This window comes from Podarcis bocagei (assembly GCF_964188305.1).
Source record: "Podarcis bocagei genome assembly, chromosome: 4".
NCBI lineage: Eukaryota > Metazoa > Chordata > Lepidosauria > Squamata > Lacertidae > Podarcis > Podarcis bocagei.
In genome coordinates this window covers 29,093,270-29,110,862 of record NC_138128.1, presented here as the reverse complement: position 1 = coordinate 29,110,862, position 17,593 = coordinate 29,093,270, and the positions used below count along the sequence as shown (strand labels likewise).

General features: G+C 42.6%; 1 long non-coding RNA gene across 1 annotated transcript; it reads left to right on the top strand.

Annotated features, from left to right (window-relative positions):
• The first annotated feature begins 14,563 nt into the window (after window positions 1-14,563).
• On the top strand, window positions 14,564-16,477 carry LOC308585929. Its single transcript, XR_014007686.1, has 2 exons — window positions 14,564-15,833; window positions 15,869-16,477. It is a non-coding gene; the product is annotated as an uncharacterized lncRNA (long non-coding RNA).
• Window positions 16,478-17,593: the final 1,116 nt, after the last annotated feature.

Sequence of the window (17,593 nt, the reverse complement as noted above, 5' to 3'; positions counted from 1 at the left end):
AGTCTCTGTAACCCGAGGTACCACTCTACTTGGGATTTTTTTTTTATCCTCCCCCCTGCCGTTTTCCTAATCATTAGAGATGATAAACTGAAAAAAATACCTGGGTGTAAATAGAAGTGGGCCAATCACTTTGGTTCCACTCCCCCACCCCACCCCACATCCAAGGCATTTTATTTTAGAATCAATGGAGACCACCCAAATATTAATTCTAAAAATTGCTCATTACTAAATGCCCCACTATTTTGAATCTCACTTACCTTTCCAGAACAGGCTAGCCAGGAAGGTACGCCTCTAAGACAAAGCTTTGCCCAAGGTTATTCAGAAACCTTCATGGCTAAGCAAGTGTTAACGCAACACAGGATCAAAGGAAATACTGTAAGAATGCAAATGTGGGGACTCTCCCTTAGGTACAAAAGGAAAGCTTAGGAGCAATGGGGTTAGGACTAGAGTGATGCAATCAGGAACCAGAGAGGCTGCAGAGGAGGGATGTGGATACTGTGGAATAATCTGGCATGTTTTGGGGGTGCTGCTGCTGTGAGCCCCTCCACTGAAAGCTCCAGGTTTTTTACCCGTGTAAATAAACCATATATCATAAAGTCACACAACCCCTGTTGTTCTACATTCCCAAAGGAAACACAAACCCTTCATAGCACGCCTGCAACCCTTGGAATCCTGTGCAGCCGCTCGGCGGAGACTGGGAAGGCGTGTAACATTATTATTAAAAAGCTGCTTTTAACGTGCCTATAACGTGATGACTCACAAACACCCACAACAGCATTTTCAGCTTCAGAGAACTCAAAAGTCACTGTAAGATCCCCTTTGTATTAGCTCCAGTGCTATATTTTTAGGTTTTTAAATTTAGAACGCTTCACTGCAGAGCTCTCATTCCCAGCCCACAGTTTCACCTTCTAGTGGTCCTTCATAGTTATAATTTTGTTTGCCCGTTTTTCTTTACTGTGGTTGCAATGCTAGCTAGACAGACGTCTTCGGAAATAAAAGTCCCATTGAAAGCAATGGGCTTTCACTCCTAAAGCAAAGCACACACTTCGCACTGGTGCAGATCATCTTGTTTACATGGAAAAAGCATCAGATCAATTAGCTTTAAATGAGACATGTGGGGTTGCTTTGGCTGATTACACACTGCAGCTGCCGGTGCTTCACACCCAATTTTTCTTTTCAGTCACCCAAGCTGAAGTTCCTCCCTTTTCCAAACGCTTTTTCGTTTTCATTTATCATCAACTGCGATGAAATCAAAACAGCTGTTCTGACAGATACTCTTCCTCAGTCAAACTCCCATCGTACTGTTCCATTTTGGTTCCCACCCTTTTCATGGTCCCCAAGGAAATCCTGTGTTGCTCTTAAAGCAAATGGCTCGGGCGGCAACCCAGCAAAAGACTTGGGTTTGACCTCACAGCAGAGAGATCACTTCTCCCTGAGTGCAGCTGCACATTTCACTGTTTAGCAGCGTTATCCCCTTAAGAAAAAACACATTCAGGAGTCTGGATGCCTTTGGTACAAGTAGCTCCATTTCTTGATTGGGCTCTAAGCAGCAAAGCAAGCATTGACCTTGAGAAACCTGGGAGCAGGAACGCAGCCAAGGAACGCCTCGCAAAGCCCAATTTCTTGACCTCCCTGGACAGCGTACAATTGACTGCACTGAGTGGCCCTCTTGCTCCCCCTCGTGGTCAATTTAAAACACCTCCTACCACTCCCACAATAACACAAGGGCCCTGCAGGATCAAGCCAATGGCCCATTTATTCTGGCTCCCTGTTTTCACAGTGGCCAAGCAGATGCTTGTGGGATGCTCAAAAGTAGGCCATGGGCTCCTTTTCCGGACCAGACCCTCCTTTTAATATAAAGCAACAAGCAACCCATTATTCTTTACATTTTGGGCAAAGAAATAAGGGCATACTATGGTATCACAGGCACCAACACCTCTGGGGTTGCTGCGGAATACAAGAAGAGATGTACTCAGCTGGTCCCTGTGGGAACAGTTGAGTTAGACCTTGGGTCTGATCCAGCAGGGCTCTTAAAAAAGCTTTTTTAAAAAATTGATTCGTGGGGGGGAAATGTGCAAATATAACAAAAAGAAAACAAAAAATGTAAATCATAAAGCACAACAGGGTTCTTCTTATGTACCTCATACCTCTGCATTATGTAAGTTCTGTACTCTCAATCTCAGGTTTCTTTTAGCTTCAGCGGAGCCAGACTTTTATGTACACTCTGTTCCCCTGCTCTGCCTCTTGCTACGCATTGCCTAACTAATCATCACCCCCTTTGGAATGCATTTCTGATCCAAGCACTCATGACAATGTGTCGGATATATTTAGGTTTCCTTCCTTGGGACCCTTGGTGGCCCCTAATGCCTTAATCACTGTGCTACTGTTGTTTACACTTCTACCAGACAAACCGCTACTGGGAGGAATGCATGTTGGTGTTTGCATTATCTACTTTGCATACATTTTGCCAACTTCTTTGTCAATAGGAAGCGGGGAAGAAAGCATAATGCTTTGTGCAGCTTACCTGATGACTGGCAGGTGCTCAGATCTTCCTGGAATCTGTCCAGTCTTTTTATTTAAAACTCAGTCATACTACTGTACTTGCCTTTTCCATTTTGAAGATGGAACGTTCCAGTGGTCAACTGCATATGTGCGTGGTAGGGTTATGTTATACAGGTACAAGCAGATGGAAGTTTGACAAGTAACTGCAACAACCTTTTTTTTTTAATTGATTAATGAACCAAGGAAAATGATTGGTTGCAGAGAAAAACTTCACTTGCAACTAACAATTGGTTTAATAATACCGATTAATTGAGGTTTGGGGGGCTTAGTCTGGGATATTAGCAATCTCTTACAACTAAGTTTAATATATGAAATATCTCCAATAAATATTTTTCCTTTACCAGCATTGTATATTGTAAGCATGGATCTTGTACTACTCTTTTAGTACACTCTGCATGTGCTCATATTTATTATGCAATTCTAAATATTGGTCAATTTTTATGTGATATAATACCAGATATAATACCAAATATACTTTTAAAAAGTTAAATTACAGATGTTGACCTGGATACTCTGATAAGATAACTTAAGAACATTACCAGAAGGAAAGAATCCCTTCCTTCCCTGCTCTGATGCTGAACAGTGCTTTGGAAATAACTAGCATTATATTTAAATTTTTAAAGTAAAAATGTTAAAAATGAGCATCTGTAGCCATGTGCAAGTCCAGTTAACAGTCCCCTGGTTATAAAATGTTTCTGAAGATAAGAAGAAAGGATACTGCTATGATCTGTGTTCAGCCAGGTGGGTCCCTGGCATACACAGATTGACCCTTGTGCTTTTGTGCCTCTTTGGTGCTGCCCCCATCACCTGCAGGCCCCTGGGCTTTAGCCTTGTAGTCCAGCCCCAGCAGCAGTACTGTCCCCCAGCAGCCCTATTCCCTTTCCCATGTTGTTCTGGGCCCCCCAACCCTACAGAGAGGCTTTGTAGAAGGGTGCAGGTGGTTGCAGAAAGGAGGGGTGGGAAACTCTTCTGTGAACTTCCTTAAGTCAATAGTGGACGGCAGGATGGAGTGTTCACCTAACTCCCCAACATGGAAGTCACTGCCAGTTACCAAGAGCGGGAGAGGTAAGGCAGCAGGGCGGTTGGTGCAGTGCGGGCGCAGCAGCGAAGACAATCTGATGCTCCTGCCGCTGCACCCACACCATGCTGACCTCCTCTCTTGGTTACCAACAGCAACCTCCGCATTGGAAAGCCAAGTAAGCAATTCTGTCTCATCCCACTCAACCAACCACTGTGGACTTACTGTATTTTTTACTCTATAGGATGCACCTGATCATAGGACACACCTTGTTTTAGAGGGGGAGAACAAGAAAAGAAAATTCTCCCCCTCTCTGTGCAGCGCCCCTTCAGTGCCCCTCTAAAACAAGGTGCGTTCAGTTGCCTTCAGTGAAGGAAACCCGAAGCCTCTGGAGGCTTCAGGCAGCTACCTTGGAGGCCTGGAGAGAGAGAGGGGTCGGTGCGCACCAACCCCTCTTGCTCTCCAGGCTTCAGTGAAGGCAACCCGAAGCCTTTGGAGCATGGCGGGAGTTCCCGCTGCGCTCCGGAGGCTTCAGGTTCCCTTTGACCTGCTCTTTGGGGCTGGCGGGGGGAACCCCGGCTTTCCCCCACCGCCAGCCCCAAAGAGCAGGTCTGGGAGCAGCGGAAAGGCTGCGTGCAGCCTTCCCGCTGCTCCCTGGGGCTGGTGGTGGGGGAAGCCCAGCTTTCCCCCACCAGCCCCAAAGAGCAGGTCGGGCTGGCAGGGGAAACCCGGGTCGTCTCCCCCAGCCCCAGGGACCACACATTTGCTCCATAAGACTTACAGACATTTTCCCTTAGATTTTAAGAGGGGGAAAGTGCGTCTTATGGAGCGAAAAATATGGTAAGTTGCCTTAGTATTCCAGCCTGTTCTTAAAACAAGCACTCAAAAAGTTGAGAGAAACATACCACATATGGCTGGTGTATATATCATAAGCTACAATTCATATTGAATCACAGAGCTTTTTTTGGGGGGGGTATTGCTTTGCACTAAAAAAACTCACAGCCCTCAGTTCTTTTAATGCAAAACTTTAATGTTTTCCCTGCGCATTAAATCTTAAAGGGTGCCCATAGGAAACCCAGTAAAAGCATGAATGTTTAATTCTGATCAGATTAAATTGTGAGTGGAAACTGTATCAGGTCCGCATAGGTCTGCAGACCTGCTTAGTCGGTTCAATTTGACTCCAAGATATACAGTGCATATTAAGTCACACCGGGTGTAATGGAAACCCTTTCTGCTTATTCTGTGAGGAAGTTCCTCTTCTATTCTTCAACCTTTGCAATGTTTATGGCTAGCCTTCCCCAACCTGGTCCCCTCCAGATGCTGCTGGACTCCAAGTCCCATCAGCCACAGTCAGCATAGCTAATGCATAGGGATGATGGGAGTTGTAGTTCAAAAAAATGGATAAAAGGATCAGCAGGAATAGCAAAGCAAGGATAGCACAAGAATCTTGGTACCATTGCCCCAGTTGATACCATAGTTTAGGAGGCACATGCCTCACACCCATACACTTCTTGTTTTTTTTTGCAACAATTACTAAAGAAAGGGACGTGGGTGGCACTGTGTGTTAAACCACAGAGCCTAGGACTTGCCGATCAGAAGGTCGGAGGTTCGAATCCCCACGATGGGGTGAGCTCCAGTTGTTCGGTCCCTGCTCCTGCCAACCTAGCAGTTCAAAAGCAGGTCAAAGTGCAAGTAGATAAATAGGTACCGCTCCAGGGGGAAGGTAAATGGTGTTTCCATGCGCTGCTCTGGTTCGCCTGAAGCGGCTTAGTCATGCTGTCCACATGACCCGGAAGCTGTACGCCGGCTCCCTCAGCCAATAAAGCGAGATGAAATTTTGGACATTATTTTTTAGGGGGGAAACCTAGTCTTATACACGGAAAAATATGGCACTTCCTACCCAAGGCATAAAATGTTTTGCAGAACAGGACCCAGACTAATCTTCCTTTATACATTGCAATCCAGAAGCAGCTGGATAGTGTTTCAGAGTTAAGAACACCTGAAAACCAGGAAGTATTTATGGGCAATGCAGAGGAAACTAAGAAAGCAGCAACATGGATGTATCAACCTCCCATTTTGCTTTGCAAAACAGAGGGGAACCAATTCTCTCCAGAGTGCTATGTAATACAAGGCTGAAGATTTTGCTTACTTTCTGGTACTGCTGCACATGGAAACCAAGGCGAGCAAGTCGTTATTGATGTCCTTAGTAAGAAATTCAATTATTCCCGGGAAATACCATTCTTTTTTTATTGTGCTTTCTAGTGTGGAATGCAATCCCTTTTCCTTGCCTTTTGCAAGTCACTACTGTGGCAAATGCCATGTCAGGAGAATGACCACAACTGACACTGGTATGATGAAAACTCAGGAGCAACGCACCACAACATGGCAAATACCTAATTTACCACAGCAGGAGCTTGCAGATACATACCAGTGAATAAAAAGTATGATGTGCTACAGTGGTACCTCGGGTTAAGAACTTAATTCATTCTGGAGGTCCGTTCTTAACCTGAAACTGTTCTTAACCTGAAGCACCACTTTAGCTAATGGGGCTGCCGCGCCACTGCCACACAATTTCTGTTCTCATCCTGTAGCAAAGTTCTTAACCCGAGGTACTATTTCTGGGTTAGCAGAGTCTGTAACCTGAAGCGTCTGTAACCTGAAGCGTATGTAACCCGAGGTAGCACCTTATTTGGTTAGCTCTCATCTGTCTTAGTGTGGGCCCCAAAGATAACAAGTGTTTAATCTTTCCAGACTTAAACAAATGGCTGTCACTTACACAGATGGTGGTTTCTCTGACATACTAGTGTTTTTCTATAGAATTATCTTAGATTAACAGCAAATTTTACTGCTGTTAATCTCACCCACATGATATATGGCAAGGTGGAGACCCTCTGCCCCACCCACCCCAATATTGTTGGACTGTAGTTTCATCATCCTTGACCGTTAGCAATGAGGCTGGGGCTGATGGGAGATAGAGTCCAGCAACTTATGAAGAGTCACAGGTTCCCCATCCCTGAAGTATGCACCAGACCTCGTGTGTCTCAACATTCCCAAAAGTATGCTTAATTGGGACTGGGGACAGGCCTTTTTCAGTGGCCATATTGAGGCTCTGGAACTGCCTCCTGTGAGAGGCTCATTTTGCTCTCTCAATACCCTTAATGTGGACAGCTAAAATCTCTTGTACCATAGTTTTTCCTACTTTACATTCACAACAACCCTGCAATGTAGGTTAGGCTGAGAGAGAGCAACTGGCCAAGGTTACCTGGTGAGCTTCATGGCCGAGTGGCGATTTCTCTCACACCTGAGTCCAATACTGGCTCTCCTGCCCTGATCTATTTTAAACTTGCAATTCTGTATTGGTTTTTACTCCATGAGGATGCCAATTGTCTTAACAGCTGCCTCGTACTTGGTTGTGTTCTTCTCCTTTTAATAATTTTGTTTTACTGTATTTGCTTCAGCTTGTTGTTAGCCTCCTTGATCTTAAAAGAAAGGTGGAATATGTGCGCTTTAATGAAGGAATATATTTAGACACACAAGGCCAAACCTACAATTCTTACACTTGCTTTCATCTCCTGCACACATCCGAGGTGGAGAGCCACTAAAAGCGAACAATGATTAATTGTGTCACTTAAGATGGCGATCGGTGTTTTTTGTTTTAATGCAACATCAACTTTACCGTGTGTCAAGAGAGGAAGTGAATTAGTGTTGCATTAACAAAACAGGTCACCACCTCAAGTGACATAATTACACTGCCATCTGTACTCAATAGGGCTCACTCCCAAAGCAGTGGGTAAAGGATAATAACTTTGGTGTATGTCTCAATTTTTTAAAAAGAGCTTTGTACATAGCAGCCAGAAGAATGACGCCACATTCAGCACACCTTCGCCTCTCCTTCCTGTAGAGTTTATATCTAGAGACAATCATGTTCAACAGGTTCACAGTCAGTTTTCTGCAATTCTATAATCCTAGCAATAGCTATCTCTTCTCTGATGCCAAGCACTCCAGCTTGCCTGTCTTGGCCTGCAGGTTTGTAGAATTAGCATATCTAGAAAGATACTACCTGTATCTTTTGTGACTGGAACAGACACGTACCCAGTATATGTGAGGGCAATTGAAGCCACCTGTTACTACAGCACTTCCCTTTTAGGATAGGATGCCTCCTTGATTTCATTCTCCAGCTCAAGACCAGCCTGAACATTTTGATCAGAGGGACGATAGCACACCCCAAAGCCAAAAGGAGGAGCTGGAAAGACAGGTGGAAAAATAAAACGGAATATATGGCAGGCTGCCTTCCAACTAGGTGAGAACTCACCTGCTGATTACATGCGCTTTGCAAGTAGGAACACCAATGGAGATTGCAAGGAGATGCGGAGAAGCTCCTGACACAGACTTCTGGCAAGCCTGTGGCACTGATATACAGCCTAGGAGGGCATCTTATGACTCTAGTGTTTAGTCAATTGGGCACAATGACTGTCAATAATAGCTACAAATCAAAACAAGCTCCTTATCACTCCTTAAAAAGGAGGTTGGATCCTTCCTAAGAAACAACTGGCAACAAAACAGTGAAAAGAGACGTCTCTGCACAACAAGACGAATGATACTGTACGGAATTTTGCAAAATGTTATGCTTCACCAGTGACCTTCTGGTGTAAACTAAGCCTCTTGGGTTTGTCGATTGGAAGGTTGATGGTTCAAATCCGTGCAATGATGGTGAGCTCCCACTGCTCTGTCCCAGCTTCTGCCAACCTAGCAGTTCGAAAGCATGCCTGTGCAAGTAGATAAATAGGTATCGCTGTGGCAGGAAGGTAAACGGCTTTTCTGTGCGCTCTGGCTTCTGTCGTGGTGTTCCACTGTGCCAGAAGTGGTTTAGTCATGTTGCCCACATGTCCCAGAAAGATGTCTGTGGACAAACGCCACCTCCCTCAGCCTGAAGCGAGATGAGCGCTGCACCCCATCGTCGGCTTTGACTGGACTTAACTGTCCAGGGGTCCTTTACCTTACCTTTTTACCTAAAGCAACCAAGCCCCGATGACATGATCGTCGGGATTTTGCTATCTTCCTGAGCCCGGTAGCTAAAGAGAACGTTTCTGAATATAGTCATGTCCTAAGGACTTATTATTAAGAATATGGTGCCCAGTGTTGTGCTGACACTGAAGAAATGATAGGGCCCTAACTTTGTCTTGTAATATAATCACTGTAGGACCAGCTAGGCTGATTCTACTGAAATGAAACCACTGACAAAGCGTTCAAGGCTCATCTGTACCACAATGTAGCCTTCTTGAAACTTAACACATTTCAAAATTGTTCAATTCAATGACATATGGTTTTCCTTTTTAGTTGCTCATATTGGCTAGATCCAGAGAGGGTTAAAGGGAAAAAAATGGTGTAAAAAAAAAAAAGTACAAAGATGGAAGTAATCTAACCAGACACAACAATATAGTAAGAGTAAATTTTTTGAGGTCTTAGAACAAAGGAAGGAAGTCAATATGTGTAAATGTACGTGATGATATGGGTTTTTTTCTGTAGATGTGTGTTTTTTCATTTTTGTTTAGTTTAGTTTTGTTTCCTTTGCTTTTTTTCTTTTTCTTTTCTGGTTTTTTTTTTTTGGTATGTTCCGTTTTGTTTGTTTGTACAGTATTATTTTGGATTCAATGTCTGTAATTTTTGTTATGATTCTGCATTGAAAATAAATAAATAAACAAAAAACAACAACAAAAACAAAACAAAGAGATTTAAATCAGCTAAGACTGATTTGTCCCACTGATTTCAATGGGTTTGCAATGAGCATGACTAACACCCATTACATCTTCCAGATTGCATCACAGTCTGAGTCTAAGTGACAGTAAAAATGCAGTGAGAACACTTATGTACACATTGCATGGAATCGTTACAGCTGCGAAGGCCATCATTTACATGTAACATGGGAGACAATGGGAACTGTGGTCCAGCAGATCTAATGTTCATAAGCAAACTTCACAAGCTGATCTAAAAGCTGATTTCAGAAACAGTTTTATTTGGATTTCTTTACTTCCCCCCTTTCTGCCAAAAAAATGTACAGTACCTTGATTTGACAATATAATTAGCAACCAAGACTTTTAAGAACAAATTATTTAAAAAGCAAACAAGCAAACACAGAAGATTAAAATAAACACTTGCACTTTGCTATCTTCGTTTTCACAGGCATCATCTTAACAAAACCCTGTGGCAAGAACAAGTGCTCAACACACCAGCAGGTACAAGGATATCCCTAACAAATTCCATTCAATAAACTCTTAAATACAGCAGCAAACTCAGAAATATGAACTCATAGTGGGATGTACAATATAGGCCCTTTAACCATGGAGTTCCTTCACTGGTAGCCCAGGGGAAATTGTTGCCCATTGGATCAGACAAGAACCCCCCAGAAATGAACAGACATTGACACGGTACACATATCTTCTTCTCCTTCCTGTAATAGAAAAGGGATGGAAGGAGAAGGGAGGAGAGCTGCAAGGTTGATAAAGAGAGGCTGGAAAGTGACTGGAGAAGGATTCCCCCCCCCCCCATTGCAGCCATCAACCAAGGAGACTATAAGTAGTTTCCACGGCACCTGATTTAAGGCTCCAGAAAGTGGCTGAATTAAGGTCTCTTATTTCAGCTTCCCAGCCTCAAAAACACAGTGCAACTTTATTTGGCCCAGTTCTGGGGACACACCTCCCCTCTTCTTTTTTGCCACCCTGCAAGGAGGCAGAGGGAAAGAATGCATGCAAGGAAAAGGTGCATAGCCCCAAATCCATGGCAGGCCACCAAGGAAGCAGTTGTTCAGTGGCTGCTCTTGTTCCCCCTGAACACACTACTTGGAAGTGGTATTAGACAGCATAACAGCAAGCTGCACATCCTCCGTCCCTGCTGATGTGAACAGAGGGCCCGCCACATCTCTCCTGGGTGTGCGCATGTCTGTGAGCTGTACCTGTATTAGCAGCACATCATAGTCCCCCGCTATGCCTGATATTTTGAACTATGTTGCACCAGGTCTCCACAAATTTGTCAATGAATAGCTCAAGCCTACCCCAGGGTAGGGCAATAGGCACCCTGTTCAAATATGCTGTTTCTACTTTAACATTTCCACTGAAGGGAGAGTTTCTACTTCCAGGGAGATGCTGACATATGAGTGCTTCCAAACATGTGAGCTATATTCACCTGGGCTCACTTCTTTTACCCCCCCCCCCAATTATTGGGTTCATCGGGTGACAACAGCAGAAAACAACTATTTTTGCAGTTTGCATCCTGGCTGTGGAATGGTCTCCCCAGAAAGACTTGCCTAGTGCTCACTTTGTGGTCCTTTTGGGCCAAGACCCTTTTATTTTCCTAGTCCTTCGACTCTTACATTTTAAAATCTAAAATCTATTTCTTGGTGAGGATTTGTTCTACTGATTTTGTTCTCCTGGTTTATATTTTATTGTTTGTACTTGCATTTTACTGTTATTAAAAGCCATTCAGAAAACTCTGTTATTGGGCAGCAAATAAATATTGTGAATGAATGAGTAAGTAAATACCTTCAGCTACACTTCTGAATTGACTCTAAAAACCAAAATCCCATTCTGCAGCAAGTGTGATTGCAGTTTATGCCTCTATTAGCAATCTTTCTAGGGAGATACACATACCACAACTTCTGAAAATAAAATTGGCCTTAAAGAATACATAGGTGCTGGAGTTATCTCTCTTACTCTGTTATGTTGGGCAGCTCCCAACAGAAGGACTGAGAAGGAACAATTCTCAGCAGGCTGTTATCAACAAGCAACACATGGGAGAGAAAGAGATCTGCATTTTTATAAGATCAAGTACTTACAGGCACACCCCGGCTCTTTAAAAACCAAAGACAGCAAAAATAAATTACATAATACCCAAGAATAAAATAAGATAAATATCCAGTGGAAGTCACTGAGAATTAACTGGCTTTAATCCAAACCCTTCTCTTTAAACTGGCTGAAGCACAGACTGCCCTTCAAATTTATCCAGATCTGATTACCACCACTCATCGAGTAAGTCCCTAGATATATTTTGTCTGTCTCACCTACTCAGATGTACCATTCAGAAAAGTAGTTTCAAAAAGAGGACCACGAAGGTTGGGAAAGGGATAGAGTCTTTGAAGCTACAATTTTGTCCCCACTTACTTGGGAGTCAGCCCCACTGGACTGTGAATAATTTTCTCTGAAGTAACATTATTACATCTGGGGAACATTGCAGTCATTTCAGTATGTAACTGTACCTTGCCTTTCACTCTGAAAGGTGAAACACTGTACCAGCGTTGTACCAAAACAAATACAACAATATAAAACCAACAAGAATTTCCCCTATTTATTTTCACTGGCAGGACAGACAGTGACTTGTTTCTAAGCATGTACTAAAGGTAAATTCCGGGCAAAGCAATAAATATTTTCAAAAGAAACATGTTTGCCTTACCCCTCTCTTGCAATTCTGTATTCTGTTGTAAAGACACTTTGCTGTTCACACCATACCTGGGTAAGGCATTTTGGTAAAGACAATGAGAATTTGCAGTGCAATCCTAACCATGTCTATTCAGAACTAAGTCCCATTGAATTCAATAAGGTTTACTCCCAAGATCATTTCTGCATTTTTGAAACAGAAACTGAACCACAAGTGGAAGGGTTTGCAAGCATTTGTTTGTTTGTTTAAATCTTACAGGCATAAATGCTTCTTCTACAGATGAGAAAATGAACCACCAGAAGTAAACAACACTCTTAGTGTCAAACACTCCATTAGTTCTTTCTGCATTGCTTTCAAAGTGTTTCGAAGACACTTACTCATAAACATTTCTGATGAGGTAGTTAAGCAAATAATCCCCACTTTATAGGTGGAATAACAGAGAAGGATGACTGAATACATGTCTGGCATAATCCTGTTGACTAAATGGTTCATTCCTATGCACAATCAATGGAACTTAATTTGGGTAGGGGGATCTTAATTCCCCAGTGAGGACAACAAAACTGCATTTCAAAAACGTGAGCAATCTGGACAAAGTTAAGCACTACAACATACTGTTTATTTCTCTGAGTGTTAATCAAGCATGTGCTTGAAATCGGCAGCACTTTAAAAAGTGCCGAAGCTTTACTGGATTGCACCACAAAGCCACGACCACAGTGCCCCAACATGGCACCAGCAGCTGGAAGATACCCAAGACTCAAATAAGCCCTGTTTCCCCCTCCCCACATTCATACGCACATTATGCAGCGATGTAAGTTGCAATGAATGGAGCTGGATGAGTAGCAATATAGAGAACGCCATAGACCTCTTATTGTCTGTAATAACTTTCAGTCTGCTACCTGAAATATAGGCAAGGACGGGGACTTACAAGGCTCTACACCAGGAATGAGGAACCTGTGGCCTTCCTGACCTTGTTGGACGACAACTCCCATCATCTCTGACCATTAGCCATGCTGGCAAAGCGGATGGTTGTTGCATTCTAACCACACCTGGAGGACTCCAGGCTCTCTGTCCTGCTTTCTGCCCATGGTTGAACCAGATTGTGTCCCAAGTGTTTATGGTGAAGTTCTTAATTACATTTTCTTCTTATGAAAAACTTGTGAATGACTATACTGACTGCTGGCAACCAAACTGGTATTAGAATCCAGGTGCAACTTTAATTCTCAGCTCTGTGCTCCAACAACTTAAGCAGGAAACTGTAACGTGCATAATTGGGCAATTACTGTGTGCATGATGCCTTGCTTGTAAGGCAGGGGTGTGCAGCCTGTGATCCTCCAGATATTGTTGGACTACAATTCCCATCGTCCCTGACCACTAGCCACATTGGCTGGGGCTGATGGGAGTTGGAGTCACCCAACAACATCCTGCTGTAAGGCATGTGGACAACAACCAAATGATTTTAGCTAGTCCCTGTACAATTTTGCCAGGAGGAATACAGAAGATGGCTTCTACTGATTCAAACACAGAAAATAGTCAAGTTACAGTTCTGTTGGAATGGCTAACTAGGTGGGAGTCTGAACATGAGAAACTAAGTTCAAAAGAAGCTCAGAATGAGTAAGGCAGAATGGCAACGTTTTTGTCTGCCTGCTCCATTTCTACATATTAAACATGGAGAATTGTGGATTCACAACCTTTTCTGTGGCCTCTCAACTTGAAAATGTTAGCCTCAGAAAGGGATGAATATTTTGATGCCAGTCCTAAGGATACCATTTTTGAAAAAGTGCAGCTGATGAAATGGACCGTGGTCCTTGAAAATTTATGCCGTAATAAATTTGTTAGCCTTTAAGGTGCCACAATAATCCTTGATGTTCTCACTCAGAAGCAAATCCCATTGATTTCAAGGAATCGAATTCTGAATAAATGTGTTGTGAACCGCCCTGAGACCCACGGGTATACGGCGGTATACAGATTTAATGAATAACAATGATGGTGAACAAATGCTTTGAAGTGCACTTTTAGCTGCACTCTTAAGTAGGTACAACTGACATACAAATGAATGTACTCCAGGCCCCACTTTCAGACATTCTATCATATCTAGTATGGTCAACTTGGGATGAAAAATAAACAAACTGAGAACTGGAACATGTTCTGCAGCAACTGGAAACATTATGTTTTGTGGCATATATCGTATTTTTCACTCTATAACAAGCACCAGACCATAACACGCACATAGTTTTTAGAGGAGGAAAACAAGGAAAAAAATATTCTAAACAAAATAGTGGATATATGATTTTTGTGGTTCATGCTGTGGCCACAGACATGTGATCTGACAGTGAGTTTGGAGTAGCCCAATGCAAAAATCCTGAGGATCCATGTGGATCCATGCTTTGTAACCATGGAGGAGGGAAGGAAGGGGAACCATGGATCCTCTGCTCACGACTGCAGCAGATCCCCCCCCCCGCCACCCGCAGGCATTCGCTCCATAACACGCACAGACATTTCCCCTTACTTTCTAGGAGGAAAAAAGTGAGTGTTATGGTGCAAAAAATACGGTATATCACATAAACTCTCAAACAAAATGTTTTGCCAAAGCCAGCAGGTTTCCCTTGGTACGCACAGCACCTGCCCTTTATAAGTGTGTATAAAGATGCCTTCAGGATAACATCCACTGATGCACTATTTTACGAAACACAGTTGTAAGCCTTGTATGGCTTAAGGGCCACATTCTGTTCTGGGAAACCTTCCAGGGGCCTCATGCCAGCCCAGAGGCAAAAGTGGGCAGAGAAGCAAATGTAAGTTTGAAGTTTATGCGGTACGCTAGTTTCCTCACTCATACACCTTTCTATCTTCCATCCAGACAAACAAGGGGTCATGATCAGAGTTCAAGATCACATTCCAGCAAAACCACCTGAGGCTGGTGTGAAGCAGGGCTAGTAAGGGGTGTGGCCTGGGAAGAGGAGGCGTGTCAGGGGAGGGTTTGTAGCCTGGGGGTGGAGCCCTGAGGGCTGAATAGGCTTGTATGGCTGGTCCCTGGATCTGAGAATTCCTACCCCTGGTCTATTAGGGAATCTTCCATAAAGGGGGTCCATGGCTCAAATACCAATGAACAATGGCCATCCCATTCCCCTACAATGTTTTAGAGAAAGGCGTTGAATCCAGACACATTACAGAAAGGAAGAAATATTCAAAGCTTTGTACAGATCTCTTCCCTAAACAGCCCTCAGTGGCAGAGCTGGTGTCTGAACATAGAATATGTCTATGGATATAATGAATGGCGTTGTGCCCTCTTACCTATCTGGAGTTGCCTCTTGCTCACAAATAACGTAGCATAGATTTTGCCACTGACTTAAAAACAAAAAGAAAATGATGGACCTTCATATTATAGAATCTTTCTCTCCATATTTACGGACAATAAATCATCAATTAGCAAACTATGCCGCCTTTGCTATAGGTGTGCCCTTCAACGGGGCTAAAACATTCAAATACTTGCACCCAAATATCCTGCATAGAAATGTGGCAATAGATATCTGAAGCACAGATAGCCTTAGCAATGATTTTCAATTAAAAAATGGTGATCTAACGTGATCTATTTTATCGGCTGTCTTATTATTTCTTGTTATGACATAAATTGGGTTTACACCGCCCTGAAATTCAAATGGGGTGAAGGGCAGTATATAAAGATTTCTAAACAAATATTTGCCTTCTGATAGATCCAGTAAAACACATGTAAGCACCCACAAGTAACAACTGACTCCTTAGGTGGACTTGGGATGGTTAGCATGCTTCATATCCATGGATCATGGAATGACTCCCGACTAGGAAAAAGGCTGTTAGGTCTCTAGGTGGAAAGAGTAGTAAAGTAAGTAGCTGTAAGAACAGCTAACACCATATCAACACCATAAGCTTTTATCTGTAATTGAGATATATATAGAAGCCATCACATGGTCTAAATATCAAATGTATTTTTACCGTTCACCACGGCCTTTCTGACATTGCTTTGCAGGATGCCCCTGACGATGTAACTAGTAAGCACAAAAAGCAAAACAAAAAACCCACCCGCCACTCATTATACTGTATAAACCTCTTTTCAGATTTAAATTGGACTCTGAGGTTTCTCATAGCAGTGAGAGTGTTAACTCCTTGACTTTTCCATTTTCCAGTGCATTTCTTAATTGTCGAACTCGATGCTCTAATGGCCTCTCCTGGAGAAAAGCTTCGGATAAATTATTTATTTTGAAGGCTGGGTGAGTCATTTTGGGGGCAAATCATTAAAACAATTATGTTGTTCTGGATGAATTTCACCCCAACAACAACATTTATTTTTAGCAAGCCCATGTCAGATTCACTGTGCCGTATACGCGGAATATGTGCAGAATACGATAAAAGGTTAAAACCTGCAGCTGCTCCTCATTTGGAGAAGAGAAGCGTATGAAACTATACAAAGTCACAGGCTGGGCATACTTAGCTAAAGAGAAACAAAATGTTGATATACTGCATACAGTGCAATAAACATGTACTTCCCCAGCCAGGCCCTTTTTTCCCCTTTGTATATAATGCTTAGCCATAACTGAGACTAATGAAGGTTAAGGCCACAAAATGTGTACCAAACTGTGGTTTCACATTCTAGATTGTGGCCAATACTTAATTTATAATTGTACTGATACCTGTTATCTTACTGGGCTTGGTGTTTTAAATTGGTTTTAACACCTGTCATTCGACTCATGGCCTGCTATTTGTTGTTTTAATGTGATGACTGTAATTTTCAATAGTTGGTGGTACTCTCTGTTAGCTGCTCTAGAAACTTCATTGGAGTTGAAGAGTGGATTATATATATGCACATTTAATTTTTTTATAAAAAAAAAATCCTAATGTATTAAAATGTAACAGTTAGCCATGGTTAAGGAAAACATAATGATGGTTTAGCATTAATCTGGTGCTGATAATCATTCAGTCACCAGACGAAAATGTTTCTTTATAAATAGGCCTTTGGCTGATTAAACATTCTATGGCCTTTTAAATGTGTTTATGGGAGAAAGGTTATTGCTGTGATTTCTGTGTTCTTGTTTTATTATGTATTTGTGTTCTCATTTTGTATTTTTATGTTGTGAAGCACCCTGTGATCTTCAGATGAAGGGCAGTATACAATTTAATAAACAAATATAAATCTCAGCTCAGTTATCCACAATATGAGCCATCCTTTCCCCTCCCCTCACACAGCCCCTCTGCTCCTAGCTTTTCATGACACACAACTAAACCAGGAGCCCTGTAATTATTCATAGTTTCCCATTTTGCCCAAACCTGAAAACAATAATTATTCGCTGCAGAACAAGTCAGGATATTAAACCAACTTCAAATTATGGTTTAATATCCTGGAAGCTGGCAACCATAGCTTCCCAGTTTGGATTAAATGGGAAACTATGGTTGGCCAAAGAGTTCCTGGCTTGTTTGCTTGCTCTGCTGCAGGCGTAGGCAAAAAACTTGTTCATCTTGGCTTATTAAGCAGAACCCAACCTTTCTATCTGCACGGGAGGGCCTCAGTGTTCTGGTCTTATCTGTGATTTGATGATCTAAGAGAAGAGTACCTATGTT